Source organism: Bos indicus, chromosome 22 (genome assembly GCF_029378745.1).
Source record: "Bos indicus isolate NIAB-ARS_2022 breed Sahiwal x Tharparkar chromosome 22, NIAB-ARS_B.indTharparkar_mat_pri_1.0, whole genome shotgun sequence".
Taxonomy (NCBI): Eukaryota; Metazoa; Chordata; class Mammalia; order Artiodactyla; family Bovidae; genus Bos; species Bos indicus.
This window is the reverse complement of record NC_091781.1, coordinates 59,415,289-59,430,608: the sequence shown is the minus strand read 5'-3', so window position 1 is coordinate 59,430,608 and position 15,320 is coordinate 59,415,289. Positions and strand designations below refer to the sequence as shown.

At 63.3% G+C, this 15,320-nt stretch overlaps 1 protein-coding gene across 2 annotated transcripts in view; it reads left to right on the top strand.

Moving 5' to 3' along the window:
* EEFSEC (eukaryotic elongation factor, selenocysteine-tRNA specific) overlaps positions 1-15,320 on the top strand; it is a 110,261-nt gene that overhangs the window by 29,501 nt on the left and 65,440 nt on the right. The window lies entirely within an intron of this gene.

Sequence of the window (15,320 nt, the reverse complement as noted above, 5' to 3'; positions counted from 1 at the left end):
GGCCCTTGTTTCCGGGGGGAGGCTGGGGGCTGCCGGGCTCCAGGTCTCCTGAGGGCTGTAAGTCAGGTGCCTTTGAGAAGGCGTGTGGTCAGCAGGGAGCGGCTCCCCAGTCTCGGAGGAGGAGGCGGCCGCGTGTTGACGCCTGTCGCGGAGGCCTGGGGACGGTGGGGTGGGGTCCGGGCAGGTGGAGAACCAAGGCAGAAGGTGGGGTGTTGGGGCGTGAGGGCCCGGTGGTGGCGAGGCTCTGCACAAACTCCAGCCCCACGCCGCGGCTGCTGCACGCAGACGCACAGTGGACGCTCCCTGTGGCCAGGCTTCAGAACACCCAGCGGGCTCCTGGTCTGATGTCCAGCTGACTCAGGCCCTAGTGGGGAGGGGTGAGGCCGCTGCATTTAGGACGGGACCGGGCACAGCGAGGCCACAGGGCCTTCCCGGGGGGTTGGGTTCTGAGGAGGTGGCCGTCCCCTCCGTGTGGCGTTGGGAGCAGCCCTGAGGACGTGGCGGCAGTGGTGGCCTTGTCTGTGAGCTCAGGGCCGGGGATGCGCTCTGTGCGGCCCCCGTGGGTCAGCTGAGGCGAGTGTACAAACTGGTGCTGGGGTTGCTTGGAAAACGCCCTGGAAGGTCAGAGGCAGGATGCTGAGGGGAGGAGATTCAGTGAAGCCTGCTGGTGTGTAGTCTTCATTTGCGAAGGGCGGAAATTCCGCCCAAACTGCTGCTTGGAACCAGCGTGGTTTGTGGCCCGGACTCAGGCACAGCTGGATCCAGGCCCGCCTCCGGCCGCTGCCTCTGTGTGGTTCTGGAGCCGCCCGGGGCGCTCAGCACGGCTCCTTTTTGCCAGTCAGCGCCCCCAGCTGAAGACACAGGACAGACCGAGCAGCCAGCCGGGCCCAGCCTGTGCCTGGTGCTGGGCCTGGGGTTCCTGCCACGTTCGGGGGCTGAGCTGGGACCAGGGTCCCGGCGGATAGAGGCGCCCTGGGCGGCTGGCGGCCAGGGTGCGGGGGCCCCGTGTGGGTCTCCAGCCCCTCAGAGCGGCAGCTGTTCTCACGGCCGCCAGCCCCGCAGAGCTCCTGACTTCCGTTACAAACCAAGCATTCGGCTATTTTTTTTGCTCTGGGAATTGTTGATAAAAACTGTCTGTTTAGTTGAAACATTGCAAAAGTTATACAGGAAAAATAAACAAATCTGAGGACCTGGCCAGTTGTGGCCTGGAGGGACATCAAAGGTTGGCCAGTCACCAGGCCCCACTTGCACTGGGGCGTGTCGTGTCCACCACAGGCCAGGGGCTGGGAATCAGCTCCAGATCCAGCGCTGCGCTTGGGCTGGGCGTCCTGAGCTCCCGCTGGAGCAGCGGGTGGTCCTCACAGGCCTTCCTCCCGCCCCAGTCCAGGGGAGCCCAGGGAGCCCCCCACCAGGCAGCCCCCTCAGGCTTGCACGGGGGTCTCCCCATACCTCTCCTCCCTGGCACCCAGCCCGCTCACCAGGGCCCTGTGTGCTGCCTCCAGAAGCCAGGGTCACAGGCAGGTGCTGGCTGGGCCACGCTCAGAGCCGGCCCAGTACTCCCACTGGCTGTGGCTGCTGCTGGGCTGCAGGGCTGGGCACTGAGGCTGGAAGCTTTTCCGGAGGCAGGGGCAGGCTGTCCCCACTGGCAGCGTCCTGAAAACCACCCTCAGGTCCCTGGCGTGGCTGAGGGAGCCCTCTGCGGTGGACTCTGAGCGGGTAAAACGTAGCCAAGCAGCTTCACGCTGACGTCTTAGCAGGTCGTCGCTTTTGTTATGAAGCATTTGCAGTTGTCGTAAAGTACGTTTTCTTGTTCCAGTTTTGGGAAACGGCACAGGAAGAGGAAAGTAGAAAATCACCCAGGGCGTTGGGGCTCGGGGCAGCTGCAGAGCTTGGCCAGCGGGCCGAGCAGGGGCGGGGTCCCCTCCCGGGAGGGGCAGAGAGCTGCGGCAGGGGCACAGCGCATGCACGCTTTCTCTTATCCCACGTCGCTCTTACGGGGCTCTCTGCACGAGGCGCTGAGGGCCGAGGAGGACGCCCTGCACGGATGTGCTTTGCGTGACTCACAGCCCTGACATCCAGAGGAGAGTGAAAGACGAAGCCCCTCCGCAGCGGCTGCCCGAACAGACCTCTGTGCCGCCTGGCCCCGACCCAGGCGCGCCTGTGAGAACCACTCCGGGAACAGCTGGGGACAGACTCCGTGCTCTCAGCCTTTCTGCTTTCGTTGTTACCAGAAAAATAATCGGCTCCGTGTCTCACGCGCCTGATGAAGCGGCCCAGACACCAGCTGTAGCTCAGGACAGTTTCTGCTCTCCTTGCTCTCAGACGGGAGATGGGCAGGCCCCCGGCCAAGCGCAGGGCCTGCGTCCGGGCTCAGCACGTCTGTTCCGATCCGTCCATCCTCCCAGCTCTGCTGGGCGTGGTGCTGGGCGGGGGGCCTCAGGGGCCCGGAGCACATGTGCTGGGGCAGAGCCCCCTCCCCCGGCACCCAGCTGGCCGCTCTCCGCGTCAGGGTGCTGTGCTTTTTCTGGTTTGGGGCCTTCCCTGTGCCCTCCTTCCTAAGGAGGCTGGGACCCTCTCCCCTCCCGTCAGCCGAGGGGGCCTAGAGGCTCACAGAGGGAAGCGGGGAGGCTGCTGTGAAGGAGCTGGTGGTGGGCAGAGCAGCAGGCCCCGCCGGCCACTCCCTCGACTCACTACGGCTCCACGGGCCTCCGGGAGCCTGCCTGACTCGCCACCTCGGGCCCTCGGTACCCGTGTAGGGGGTTCAGGGGGTCCGGGCCCCCCGAGGCGAGTGGTGTCTGCCGCACAGACCATCCCCTCGGCCTCCCGCTGTGCCCACAAAGCTTGGTAATGCTTCCTGGGAGTTGGTGTATGTGATTTTATTCCTCACCGGTTATTTTTTTTAAAGTCTCTCTCCGCCCCAGTCATTTATGTGTTTTGAGAATCTGATCCTCAAAATAGAGAAGAGGACGAGGGGGCAGTGGGGAGTCTGGTCACGGAGGACGCCGTGCACGGGTGTCTGTTCTGCTGCGTCTCGCGGCCGCGCGGGCCTCGGTCGCGGCGTGTGGACCCTTCAGGTGCAGCTTGTAGAGTCTTGCTCCTTGAGCAGGGTCGAGCCCGGGCCCCCCGCACGGGGAGCTCAGAGTCTCAGCTGCTGGGCCCCCGGGCAGCCCCCACCTGTGAGCATCTGACATGGTGTCTTCCCTGCTGAGGACCTTGATCTGAATTTTCAGGGCGTGCTTTTGGAGTTCTGGGCCAGGAGTCTTGTCTCTGAACCACATGGGCTCTGGAGGCTCACGCAGCAGCTCCACGTGCCCCTCGTCCTGCCGGCCACCCTGCCTGCCCCGCCCAGAGGAGTGCGCCCGCCAGGTACGGAGCGCTCCCGGGGCTTCTGCCTGTGTTTCCTACTGCTCTTCAGAGCAGTCATCAGAGGGGACGCTCCATCAGCAGGTGTGGGGGCAGTGGTGTGTGGACTGCGCAGCCTTACTGGAGTCCAGCAAGGCATCCGGTCTTATCCTGGGACCCGGGACAGAGCCCCTGACACCTGGGAACGCCCGGTGGTCGTGGTCGACCCCTGGGCCTCGTCTGAGCTCTTGCTGGGGGAGATGGAGGCCAGCGGCATGACTGGGGACCAGCTCTGGGCCAGAGACAGCATCCTGACTGCCTGACCTCTGCCCCTGCCTGAGGTCAGGGGCAAGCGGACTGAGTTCAGTCCCGTGGCCAGGGTCTGAATCACTCACGCCCAAGGAGTGAGAGCCCAGCAGAAGCCTGGGCCCAGGGCTCCGCAGGGCTTTGTAGCTGGTACAGAGGTTGATGGCAGGCGAGGTGCCCTGAGCCCTAGGGGAGGCGGGGGCGTGTGTGTCCCGCGCGTCTCTTCCTCAGCTGTCCGGGTTTGTGTCCTGCATGGTAGCGTTGTAATCGGCCGCCAGCCCTGGGTTCTGTTCTCAGAGACCTTGCCCTGGGGCGGGGTTGACCGGGGCCTGACCCCGAGACAGCCTGGCGTCGAGGAGCCCTGGTGGATGCTGCGGGGCGTCATCTCCCTCCCTGGGTCTTTGCACAGGGTGCTGTGCCCCGTCACTCCCGACTTGAGTCTGAGAGCTCGCCGCCTGGGTGTAAGAGGCTGCAGAGTGGGCTCTGACTCGTGGGTGTAGGGGCCAGGTTCGAGGAGACACTCAGGACCAGGGCCCAGGGTCGGGGAGACGCTCAGGACCGGGGCGCAGGGGCAGGGAGACGCTCAGGACCGGAGCCCAGGGGAGACGCTCAGGACCAGGGCCTGGGGAGACACTCAGGACCGGGGCGCAGGGGCGGGGAGATGCTCACGACTGGGGCGCAGGGGAGACACTCAGGACGGAGGCCCAGGGGAGGCGCTCGGGTCTGGGGCTCAGGGGCCAGCCCCTGTGCCATGATCACAGAGTGGAGGTTGGTGGTCCTTGAAGGAGAGGTGCCCAGGGATTCTGTGCTGCTGACGACCGTCCGGAGTCCCTGCAGGAGGACACTGGAGTCCGTTGGGCCCTCCCCTCCTCCTCCTCCCTCCCCTCCCCTCCCCCTCCCCCTCCTCCTCCTCCCCCCGCCTCCCCACCGCCCACCCCGGCCGCTGAACTCCCCTCTGCGGTGCTTGCTCAGCACAGACTTCGCTCTTGCTTTGATGTCCTTCACTGTGTTGACCTTATGGATCTGTGTGTCTGCCCACCGCACTGAGAGCTCCTTGAGGGCAGGGGTGGGCCACGCTGGGGGCTGTGTACAGAGCACAGAGAGGCCCAGTGTGGCTGGGGGGCAGCTTGGGAGGGAGGCGTCAGGGGAGAGGCCCCGGGGGGGACGGCCGCTGCTCAGTCCCTCTGACTCTGTCCAGAAAAACGTCTGATTGTGTCTTGAACTCATTTTCGTTGCTTGCTTCAGTGGCCTCACTTGGCAGCTGAGGCCATATGCTAATTCCACCCTTTTCATGAAGGAATTCTGCTGATTTTACTGACTTTTTATGGTAGATTTCCCCCCCTTTCCTTCTTTTTTTTCTCCTGCTTCCCCAGTAAACAGATTCCTGAGACCACGCTCTCAGGCTCTGCGACCCTGCACGCTCCGACCTTGTTGCCCGGGGCAGCCTGGCCAGCCTCACCCTCCCAGCCCTGCACCCGCTGTACCTTCTCTGCCTCAGGGCTCGCTGTGGCTGGGGCCCCGTTTCTGGAAGGGGCTGCCTGTGTCTGAGGCCACAGCACCAAGCACCGCCGCTCAGAGCTCTCAGAACATGGCCCAGCCGTCTCGGTGCTCGGAGTGGGGGCCCCTTCCCTGGGGGGGGCAGCGGGGCCTGCAGCCTGGGCTGCTTGCTGCCCCGCCCGGAGTCTCAGCGCGTCTCCCACGAGGCCCCACGAGGGCCCCTCCTCCCTGTCACTGGGGTCCCGGGGGTCTTCTCCCGAGGAGCGCAGCCTGTGCAGATCTGGCCCTGGTCCTCACTGCGTGCCGTCCTACCTGGACGTGGCTGCCCACCCTGCGCCCTCCTCCCCTCGCGTTTCTGTTTCTGGCACATGGGCGCTCGGCGTGCCAGGGGGCATCACGCCCCAGGCCAGGAGTCCGTCCACGGCTCACGGCGGGCTGCTCAGGGCCCTCACTGCCCCCCAGTCATCTGCGTTTCCTGCAGAGGGGCTTGCTCACCACCAGCTCCAAGTGGCGGGGGGCTGTGGGGGCACCGGGGGTCACAGGACACGGCTGTGCTGGGCATCATGGGCCCCCAGGAGCCCGGGGGAGGGCCGCCTGGTCCGGACGGGGCGGAGGCGTCTGGGCTGCAGTCCCCGCGTGAAGGGCCAAGCGGGTGCCCAGGTGCCGGGACGCGGGGCCGACAGCCGGGCTGGGGCTCATGGGGAGGCTGAGGCAGGGCCGGCCCCAGCGCCCTGCTCTCTGCCCTCGGGGGGCTTGCGCCATCCCATGGTCTCGCCCACTCGGGGGGCCCCATGCTTGTGGACCCAGGGCTGTGGGCTATGTGCCCGCCGCCGCAGCCACTCTGGGCCTCCGCCTGCAGGACTTGGGCTGAACGGGGCGCCTGGCCCTGTTGGACGCCAGCAGCGAGGATGGCGTCTGTCCTCAGGGACATGCCGGCCCGGGGCCGCCGAGGTTTCCACCTCGCTGTCCTGGGAGAACTGTCGTCTCGGGTCCCTCTCAGGCTCCCATGTCCCAGCACACTGAGCTGGTGGGAGAACCTTGCCTGATGCTGGGGGGATGCCCGCCGGAGAGCGGCCAGCCATGAGGCTGCAGGGGGGACCTCGGTCTGGGGGGGCCTGCGGAACTCCAGATGAGGCCTGCGGAGCCCCCCCTCCGGGGCCCATGAGAGTTCGGGTCTCAGCTGAGTTTTAAGCCCCACTGTACCCTCTGGGGGGCCCGCCTGGGGACCGTGGAGGCCCTGCCCAGCTCCTCCAGGAGGAGCGCCCCCGTCCTGGCACCTGCCCTCCTCCCGAGACCCAGGGCGGGAGGGCCCAGGGCTCAGCAGGATTCACCAGCCAAAGAAGTGGGCGTTTGCTCCGCGTCCTCCAGCCCCCTCTGGAGATGCTCCGCTGGGAGCTGCAGGCTGGCTTTGGCCAATAAACATGTTTTGTTTGGGCCATACAGTTTAAACATGTTTTTGGAATTGGTTGTCAACATTTAAAAGTTGGCACAGTTCATACAGTGGTCCAGATTTTTGGCTTCTTTTGAAAAATCAGAAGATCTGGCATCTCCAGGCCTGCATTCCTCTCTGGCCATGTGGGCTGGAGCCGAGGGGAGGCGTCCCCTGTAGCGCGGCCCCAGGAGTGACCGTGGCACCCTCTCGCTCCAGGTCGAGGCCCCCCCACGGGCCCAGCGGGCCTTCTAATTTGCCCACTGCCCCCACCTCGGGACGGGCGTTCGTCCAGGGCTGGGGTCGGCGAGGCTGGAACCTCGGGGTCAGCACCTGCCGTGCCAGGCCCGGGGCCCTGCAGGTGACGGTGAGCCCGGTGTGCGGGTGGGAGAGCGGGGCTCCGTGAGCAGGCCTCCCCGAGCAGGCAGGGAGGGCGCCGGGGGAGCCTGTGCGCCCCTACGTGCGGCGACCTGTGTCCGCAGGCCTTGCCCTCACTCCCGTCTGTGGGGAGGGGAGCACAGCCCAAAACCCGGGGACGTTTCTGCTTTGGGATCCCAGGCTGCGTCTTCAGGAGTAGTTATTCCCGGTGCCGCTTGAGGAGGATGCAGGCCGCGGGGCCCTGGGCCAGGCAGGGCCGGCTCTGCCTGGGGGCCCCCGCCATGCACTGAGCCCCGGAAGCTGCTTTTCTGAGCCCCGGGTTTCTCTCATGGTGATGGGCTGTTGGCGCGCCTGACCAGCCGCGTGCAGACCTGTGGTCCGTGCAGCCGTGGTGCAGTGATGAGGCTTTCAGGCTCGTCCCCACGATGGGCCCCAGATTTGCAGAATTTTAGTGAAAAGCATGGACTTAAAAGTAGCACTGCCCCAGGCACGTGTGGGTGCGGGGAGGCCCTGGGTTGGGGGCTCCGCGTCCCGAGGGCGCCGTGAGGCACACACCTCACGACGCACTCGCAGCTCTCAGCGGCCTGCCCCCATCGTGGAGATGAAGAACCAGGCCCGCTGTTTGGCTGGTGAGCGGAGCCAAGCTGCAGACTCGTCGCCACGGGGCCTGGCCACAACCCCACCCCGATCCCAGCGGGCCCTGCGCATCCAGGGTCCAGGCAGTGAAGGCTCAGGAGTTGTCTGTCCTGGGGATCCTTTCATTGCTGGCTTCTCAGCAGGTCCTGCGGGGAGCCGGCCTGGCTCACCCTACCGTCTGGTGCCCGCGGACCACGTGGCCCGGCCTGCTGGCTGAGGCTGTCCGGCCCAGACGTCCCGGTGGCGAGGGCGCTGCCGGCTCACATTCCCACGTCCAGCCTCGGTGTCTGTCCACACGGAGCTCTCCCACCCATATTTGGCAATTTGTCTCTCTCCCCCGCCCCTCCGAGGTGTCTGCCAAAATCCTGTATAATTCGTGTCATCTCCCGAGCTGTTACAGTATATGAGGGCAGGGGATAATTTAGTTATTTTTGACAAAAGAGCCTTAGCAAAAGTCAAAAAGGAGGGGGGAGTTTTCATACTCACTGCATGAAATAGACAATATTTCCTGAAACAGGAGATACGAACCTCAAAGAATTTAAAATAAAACATTCATTTTATTATTTTTTTAAAGAACGAAAAACGAGGGAAAAAAAAAGCAGTATAGTCAGTCTTTTTATCCTAAGTACAGATGAAATTGATTAAACCTTAAAGACTGGCCTCCGCACACCCGGTGTATTAATTGAAGAATTTCCTCTTACCCAGAATGGGAAGTTCACGTTAAACCGAGCTGGCCCCTGAGTGGCAGTGACACTTGAGAGCCGAGCGTTCTCCACAATCCTATTTTCTCTTCGGTGCGAGAGGAAATCCTAAAATGGTTACAGGGAGGAGGAGGGGGAGCAGAAACCCCACATTTTAAGGAAGCCTTCTTTCATTTCCTTGTAAAGCATGAAATCAAATTATAGCTCATGGCCCACAATTATTTTATTTCTACATTTCAAGTTCCATTTTCTGCTCCTTCTCGCTGCTCTTGAACAGGAGTCGTACTGTTGTGCAAAGTCAGCTAAAAAGATTACCCCAGGTAGGCGATGACACAGTAGCTGGGGGAAGCAAGCGTGGCCAGGACCGCTGGCTCGTGGTGGCCCTGGAGCCCGGCGTGCCTACATCTCTGCGTCCCCTGCGTCCCTCCGTCCCCCGCATCCCCCCCGTCCCCCGCGTCCCTCCGTCCCTTCCATCCCCTGCGTCCCTCTGTCCCCCGTGTCCCCCCCGTCCCCCACGTCCCCCCATCCCCCGCATCCCCTGCGTCCCTCCATCCCCTCCGTCCCCCATGTCCCCTGCATACCCCACATCCCCCCTGTCCCCCTGTCCTCCACGTCCCCTGCGCCCCTCCATCCCCTGCGCCCCTCCGTCCCCCACATCCCCTGCATCCCCCACATCCCTCCGTCCCCCGCGCCCCTCCATCCCCCGCATCCCCTCCATCCCCCACATCCCTCCGTCCCCCGCATCCCCCGAGTCCCCCACGTCCCCCGCATGCCCCCAGTCCCCTGCATCCCCCTGTCCCCCACGTCCCCTGCGCCCCTCCATCCCCCATATCCCCTGCGCCCCTCCATCCCCCACATCCCCTGCATCCCCCACATCCCTCCGTCCCCCGCGCCCCTCCGTCCCCCATGTCCCCGTCCCCCACGTCCCCTGCGTCCCCTGCGTCCCCCGCATACCCCACGTCCCCCCCGTCCTCTGCGGTCCCCCCATCCCCCGCATCCCCTGCGTCCCTCCGTCCCCCACAACCCCTGCATCCCCCGAGTCCCCTGCATCCCTCTGTCCCCCACAACCCCCATCCCCAGCGTCCCCTGCGTCCTTCCGTCCCCTCTGTTGCCTCTGTCCCCTGCATCCTCTGCATCCCCTCCGTCCCCTGCGTCCCCTCCGTCTGGCAAGGCGTGCCGGTCGACCCACTGCGGCCCTCTGCTCCAAGGAGACAGAGACCACCTTCTATTGCGGTGCTGCTCTCCGAGGAGGGCGCCACGGGCCATGTGTTGCTCTGTCCCGGGCGTCCAGGGCAGCTGGGGAGACAGAGGCAGGGAGAAGATGTGAGCCCAGCGCCTGCTTAACACCCCTGCCTGGAGAGGTTGAAGGTCACGCCTTTTCCGACTGTCATCAGCCCTCGTTCTGTTGCAGGGAGACAGCTGGTTAGGGCCAGCGTGCCCTTCGCGCGTTCTTGCCGACCCCCTCGTGCACAGCAGGCCTGGGGCTCACAGCGTCGCCTCGAGTCGCAGCAGACCACTGTGCAGGGCCGTGTTTCGCTTTGTCGTTTATCTTCCCCGTTAGCTGCTTGTTCTTGTGGTGCTCTGGGCCTCTGTCGGTGCGCTCAGGCTCTCTAGCTGCGGCGCGCGGCTTCTGGTCGTGGCGCAGGCTCCCGGTACGTGGGCTTCGGTGCTCGTGGCGTGTGCACTTAGGCTCTCTCTAGCTGCGGCGCGCGGCTTCTGGTTGTGGCGCAGGCTCCCGGCGCGTGGCCTTCAGTGCTCGTGGCGTGCGCACTTGGTTGCTCTGCTGCGCGTGGGGTCCTCCCAGAAGGACAGACAATGAAGTCGCTCAGCCGCATCCGACTCCTCGCAACCCCATGGACTGTAGCCCACCAGGCTCCTCCGTTCATGGGATTCTCCAGGCAAGAATACTGGAGTGGGCTGCCATTTCCTTTTCCAGGGGATCTTCCCGACCCAGGGGTCGAACCCAGGTCTCGAACCCAGGTCTCCCGCATTGCAGGCAGATGCTTTACCGCCTGAGCCACCAGGGAGACCCCAGACCAGAGATCAAGCGTGTGTCCCTTGCATTGCAGGGCAGATTCTTAGCCACTGGACTGCCAGGGAAGCCCAGTTAACTTCCCCTTACCGGGAGTTTAATGCATTTACTGTCACGTAAAGGGGAAGTGAAGGCGCTCAGTCGTGTCCGACTCTGTGGCCCCATGGACTGTAGCCTACCAGGCTCCTCCGTCCCTGAGATTTTCCAGGCAAGAGTACTGGAGTGGGGTGCCATTGCCTTCTCCAGGGGATCTTCCCGATCCAGGGATCGAACCCGGGTCTCCCGCATTACAGGCAGATGCTTTACCCTCTGGCCACCAGGGAAGCACCAGGGCAGTCATGTAAAGTTGTATTTAATATAAGTGCATTTGAGTTCCAAAAAAAGGACTGGCTTTAAACACACGTAAGTCCCAGTACTGGTGGCAGTGTCTGTGGGTGGGGCACCGGGTGACTCGGACGCCCCCCTGACGCAGGCTCGCCTGCTCTCCAGACCTCCCTCTGTGCCCCATCTTTATCAGCCCCGCCTCTAGAAGTTCTCTTAAAGGTCTACCCTCAAAGACTCTCTTAAAGAGGCTTTCATGCTTCCATTTAAGATCCCGTCAACCACACGGCCTGTCCTTCTGAACAGGGACCAGCCCCAGTCCAGCTGCCTCCCCCACAGTCCTCTCCTGCCTGGACCCCAGAATCAGAGCGGCCCCGTGGTTCCCCCCCACCCTCACTGGAGCCCCCCTGCCCCCACTGGAGCCCAGAGTCGGGGCAGCCCCATGGCATCTCTCCCCACATCTGCACTGGATTCCAAAATCAGGGCGGCCCCGTGTTCCGCCCCCCGCCCGCACTGGACCCCGGAATCGGGGCGGCCCTGTGGTTCCCCTCCGCCCCACTGCACCCCAGAATTGAGGCGGCCCGTGTTTCCTCCCCCCACCCCCACTGGACCCCAGAGTCGAGGCGGCCCCGGGCGTCTCTCCCCCCGCCCCCACTGGACCCCAGAGTCGAGGCGGCCCCAGGCGTCTCTCCCGCCTCCCGCCCTGCCTCCACTGTGAGTCCTGCTCCCCTGCCCAGCCCCTCCCTCCTGCGCTGCGGCTCACAGACTGGGGCCTGGTTTTCCGTCTGTGTTCACAGCCTTCAGCACAGGCTTGAGCTGGGGCAGAGCTTAATCAGTCTGTGGGCCTGAGTGGGCAGATGGCGGCCTCCCCAGCCTCCCCTTGGTTGACCAGGAGTGTGGTCCTGACGGTGAGGGTCTGCTCCCTGCTGTCTGCAGAGCCGCCGAGTGCCTTGCCATGGCTGGGGCTGCGAGGGGAGGCTCGAGTTGTCCACCCCCGCCCAGCCGCCTCTGCTGCCTCCTGGGATGGGAGAGGAGACTGCCAGGCCCAGAAGGGCTGTTGCAGATGGGACCCGGACGCTCAGCTTCGTCCGCAGCCTCCCTCCGGCGCCGCACACCGCCTCCGCAGTAGGCGCTCGGCACGGCCAACACCAGGGCCTTCTGAGGGGTCCCGGGGTCACAGCGGCTCGAGGGGCCCCGTTGGAAGCCGGGTCAGAGCCAGGAGCCACCCGCGCCTGGCACCAGCCCCGGTCACTCTGTTTCTTCCCCGCACTTTGATCCGGGGACGGGAAGTGACATAACTGACCCGTCTTGTCTTTCTCTCAGTCCCCAGTATTTCCACAGAATGAAGCAAACAGTGTCCTTTCCGATTCCCATGAACCCAGGGTAGGAAATCACTCTGAGTCTGCAGGGCCAGAAGGAGCGAGTGGGTAGGGAGCACCAGTCCCCCTAGCCGCTCACAAGTGCCCCTCTATGTTAGTCGGCCTATCAGCGCTTCCCATCTGCTGCTGCGACTGCAGAGTCCTTCAAAGGTTTGCAGAGCAATTAGAGCAGGGCTGAAGTCTCTCAGTACTTTGAAAAATCACAATTTCCAATTCCATAGATTATATATCTTAATCGTTTCGGAAATAAAAGTAAGGAAAAACAAAGATCAGCATTTAACATGTTTTCTGTGAGATGAAATTTTCCTTCTGGGACGAAGAGGGGGTAATGTTGTTTGCGGGGGGGAGGTTTTCAATGGGAGAAACTGAATATAAAATGTTAACCATTTTAGCAAAACCAGATCATTAACCCAAGTTTGAGTTTTAATCAAAAGCTATGGGCATCCTAAATAAGAAGTAATATTGAATTGAAAACAAAGAAAAAACTTTAACTGGTGATGTTAAATATTCAAGAAAGGCTGTAGGTGCCCAACAATCCACGGTGTAAAACTGCAGTGGAAGCCAGCGTCCTGCCGCCATCAGGAGCGTTTCCCAGCACAGCGAGTGCCTCTGCGCACAGGGAACCTCGGGTGGAGTCACTGGATGGCAGCGAGGTTGCAGAAGGTGCCTTGTGAGGGGCCGTGGGAAGTGCCTCAGGCGCAGGAACCCTAGGACATGCACTGCTGGGATGGTTCTTCCATGGCGGGCAAGGGAGAAGAGTCCCAGCCACGTGGAATGGTTCTGAGCAGCGTCTGGGAGACCCTTCACAGGGCCCCTGGCGAGTGCCAGCCCGTGGCCGGGAGCAGTGTATGCCCCGGTGGGCAGGAGATCTGGACTGTTTGAACCTGGCCTGCAAAGGGGGCTCCCTCCTGCGCGCGCGCACACACACACACACACACACACACACACATCCTGCCCAGCGAGGGGCCACAGCGGTCCAAACAGATCCTGTCAGTTACGCGCTGACCCTGCGTCCGGTAGACCCACCGTGCCGCCGGACCCACAGGAGCCCCGGAGCGGCCGCCGGCCCCAGGCACAGACCCCCGGGGAAGGACGCTGCTCAGCCCACACGGACTGCCCACACTCGGCCTGAGGAGGGTGGGGTAGAATCTTTGGGAGTCAGCGGTTGTGACCACCCCGGGCCTACCTCTGATGCAGCCGAGGAGCCGTACAGCTGGGCCCATGGCTGCCAGTTGCCCCAGCCTGGCGTCTGTGCTGGCGGCCCGGCTCCTGACCGCACGTGCACCTGTGAGTCCTGCCTGCTGTGCGCCAGCTCTGACCCTCAGCTCAGCCCCGCAAGGAGGAGACCCCCTTCCCACAGGCAGGAGGCGGAGGTCCGGGCACAGGACACCAGGAAGCAGAGCCACGGCTCGAGCTCGCAGCTGTCTGAGTCCAAACGTCCACTCTTTCCATCACCAGCTGCCTGCTGGCCAGGGCCTGCATTCCTGAGTCTCTGGGCCCCTGCAGCGTCCCGGAGAGCAGGTGGACCAGGCTTCTCCGAGGAAGCCAAGAGGACCGGGAGAGGACAGGGAGCAGTGGCAAGCTGCCAGCGTCCTCGGGACGACCTGGGCTGAGCACCGTCCCTGGGGGCGCGGGGCCACTCACTCACCACCCCCTGAAGAGCCCGGGAGGACGACACGGCCATGTCAGCAGAGGAGGAACAGGAGGAACAACAAAGCCAGCCGTGTCGGAGACGAGAGAAAAATAAACAGCTGAGGACGAGACAGCAGACAAAGAGAGGTGCTGGGCCCCTGCCAAGAGGAGGAAGAGCCGGGAGCCAGCGGATGCGGGAGCCTCGCGACACGGCACCCGCGGGGCTGGGGGCAGGCCGCCGGGGGCGCGGGTCCCGGCTGCAGGGTCCCCGTGTGTGCCTCTCCTCTCCGAGTCTCACTGTCCGGGTCTGCAAAGGAGAGAGAGCGTGTTACTGTGACGCGGGGACGATGGGTCGCCGTCCAGATAACACTCAGGTTAGGTCTCCACCTTCGTTTTAGGCCAGGATGACTTCCTGGGTCAGTCTGAGGCACACTTGTAAGCATGTGTGCATGCACGTTTGGCTGCGTCGATCTCGGCCGTGTCTTTGAGGTCTTGGTGGCCCTTCCGTTGCAGCATGCGGCCCTCTGGTTGCGGCACTCGGGCTCAGTGGCTCTGCGGCACGTGGGATCTGAGTCCCCCAACTAGGGACCGAGCCCACGCTGCCTGCACTGCAGGGTGGCTTCTTAACCGCTGGACTGCCAGTGAAGTCTCTGAAGCATAGACGTTTAAAGCTGTAAAAGGACTGGAAGAAAACACATGAAAAATACATATAGTCTTAAAAGTAAAAAATACCCAGGTGACATACGAAGCGCAGAAACAAAAGGGGAAAAAGGAAAGACTGACCATTTCCACATAAAAGGGGAACATTTCTGCACGGAGAGGAAAGATTCATAAAAGCTAAAGGTGATTCAGGAGAGAGGCCTGGAATGCGACTTCCCCACCCAGGATGGCTTCTCAGTGTTTACAGCGTCTCTAAATCGGCAACAAAGAGGAAACAGTGTCAGCCCGGCGCTTGCAGGTGCCCCCAGCGCCTCCTCTGGGCTCAGCAGGGTTAAACTGTCTTTAAATTGGCAACAGAGTAAGAATCCAATCTGAAGGGGAAACAGTGTCCATCCATGTCCCACCCTCCCCGAGGGGGCGGCCAGGCAGTGCCAGTGCACACCTAGCAGAGGCGCTGAGTGTCCTGGGGAAACAGGCAGGGAAAGAAGGCCGGGACGGAGTGGGAGGCAGGGGCGCTGCAGCCCTAGTCTGGCTGTCAGTTGGGTCCCAGTGACGGCAGACTCAGAGCCAGGGCTCAGAGAGGCTGGGCAGGGGCCGGGGCAGAGACCCCACAGGATGGTGGGGGTCCACGGCCCAGCTCGGAGGCTGGAGGCTGCGGGGCCGTCAGACAGCAGGCAGGGCAGAGCCGTGGAAGGCAAGCAGCTCGCGTTGGAGGTAGAGGCCCTGCGCACCAGCATCAGGAATAAGCAACTTGAGGCTGCGTGGAGGTTCTGGTTTTCACCTGGTGGGTTGACAAAATCACACTGCCCACAGCCAAAGGGCGGCCGGGAGCAAGTCCTCCAGCTGCCAGGCCGCTGTGCAAACAGGCTCCTGGAGTGCCCAGCGAGCCTGCCTGGCTGCCCGTTTAGAGATGAGGACCCAGTTATAGAGCCGGGAGGGGCCAGCGTTCCCGGTCAGGTGACCCCGCACCCAGCTCTTGGGGCTGCGGTCGCCACTCGCCACCTCAG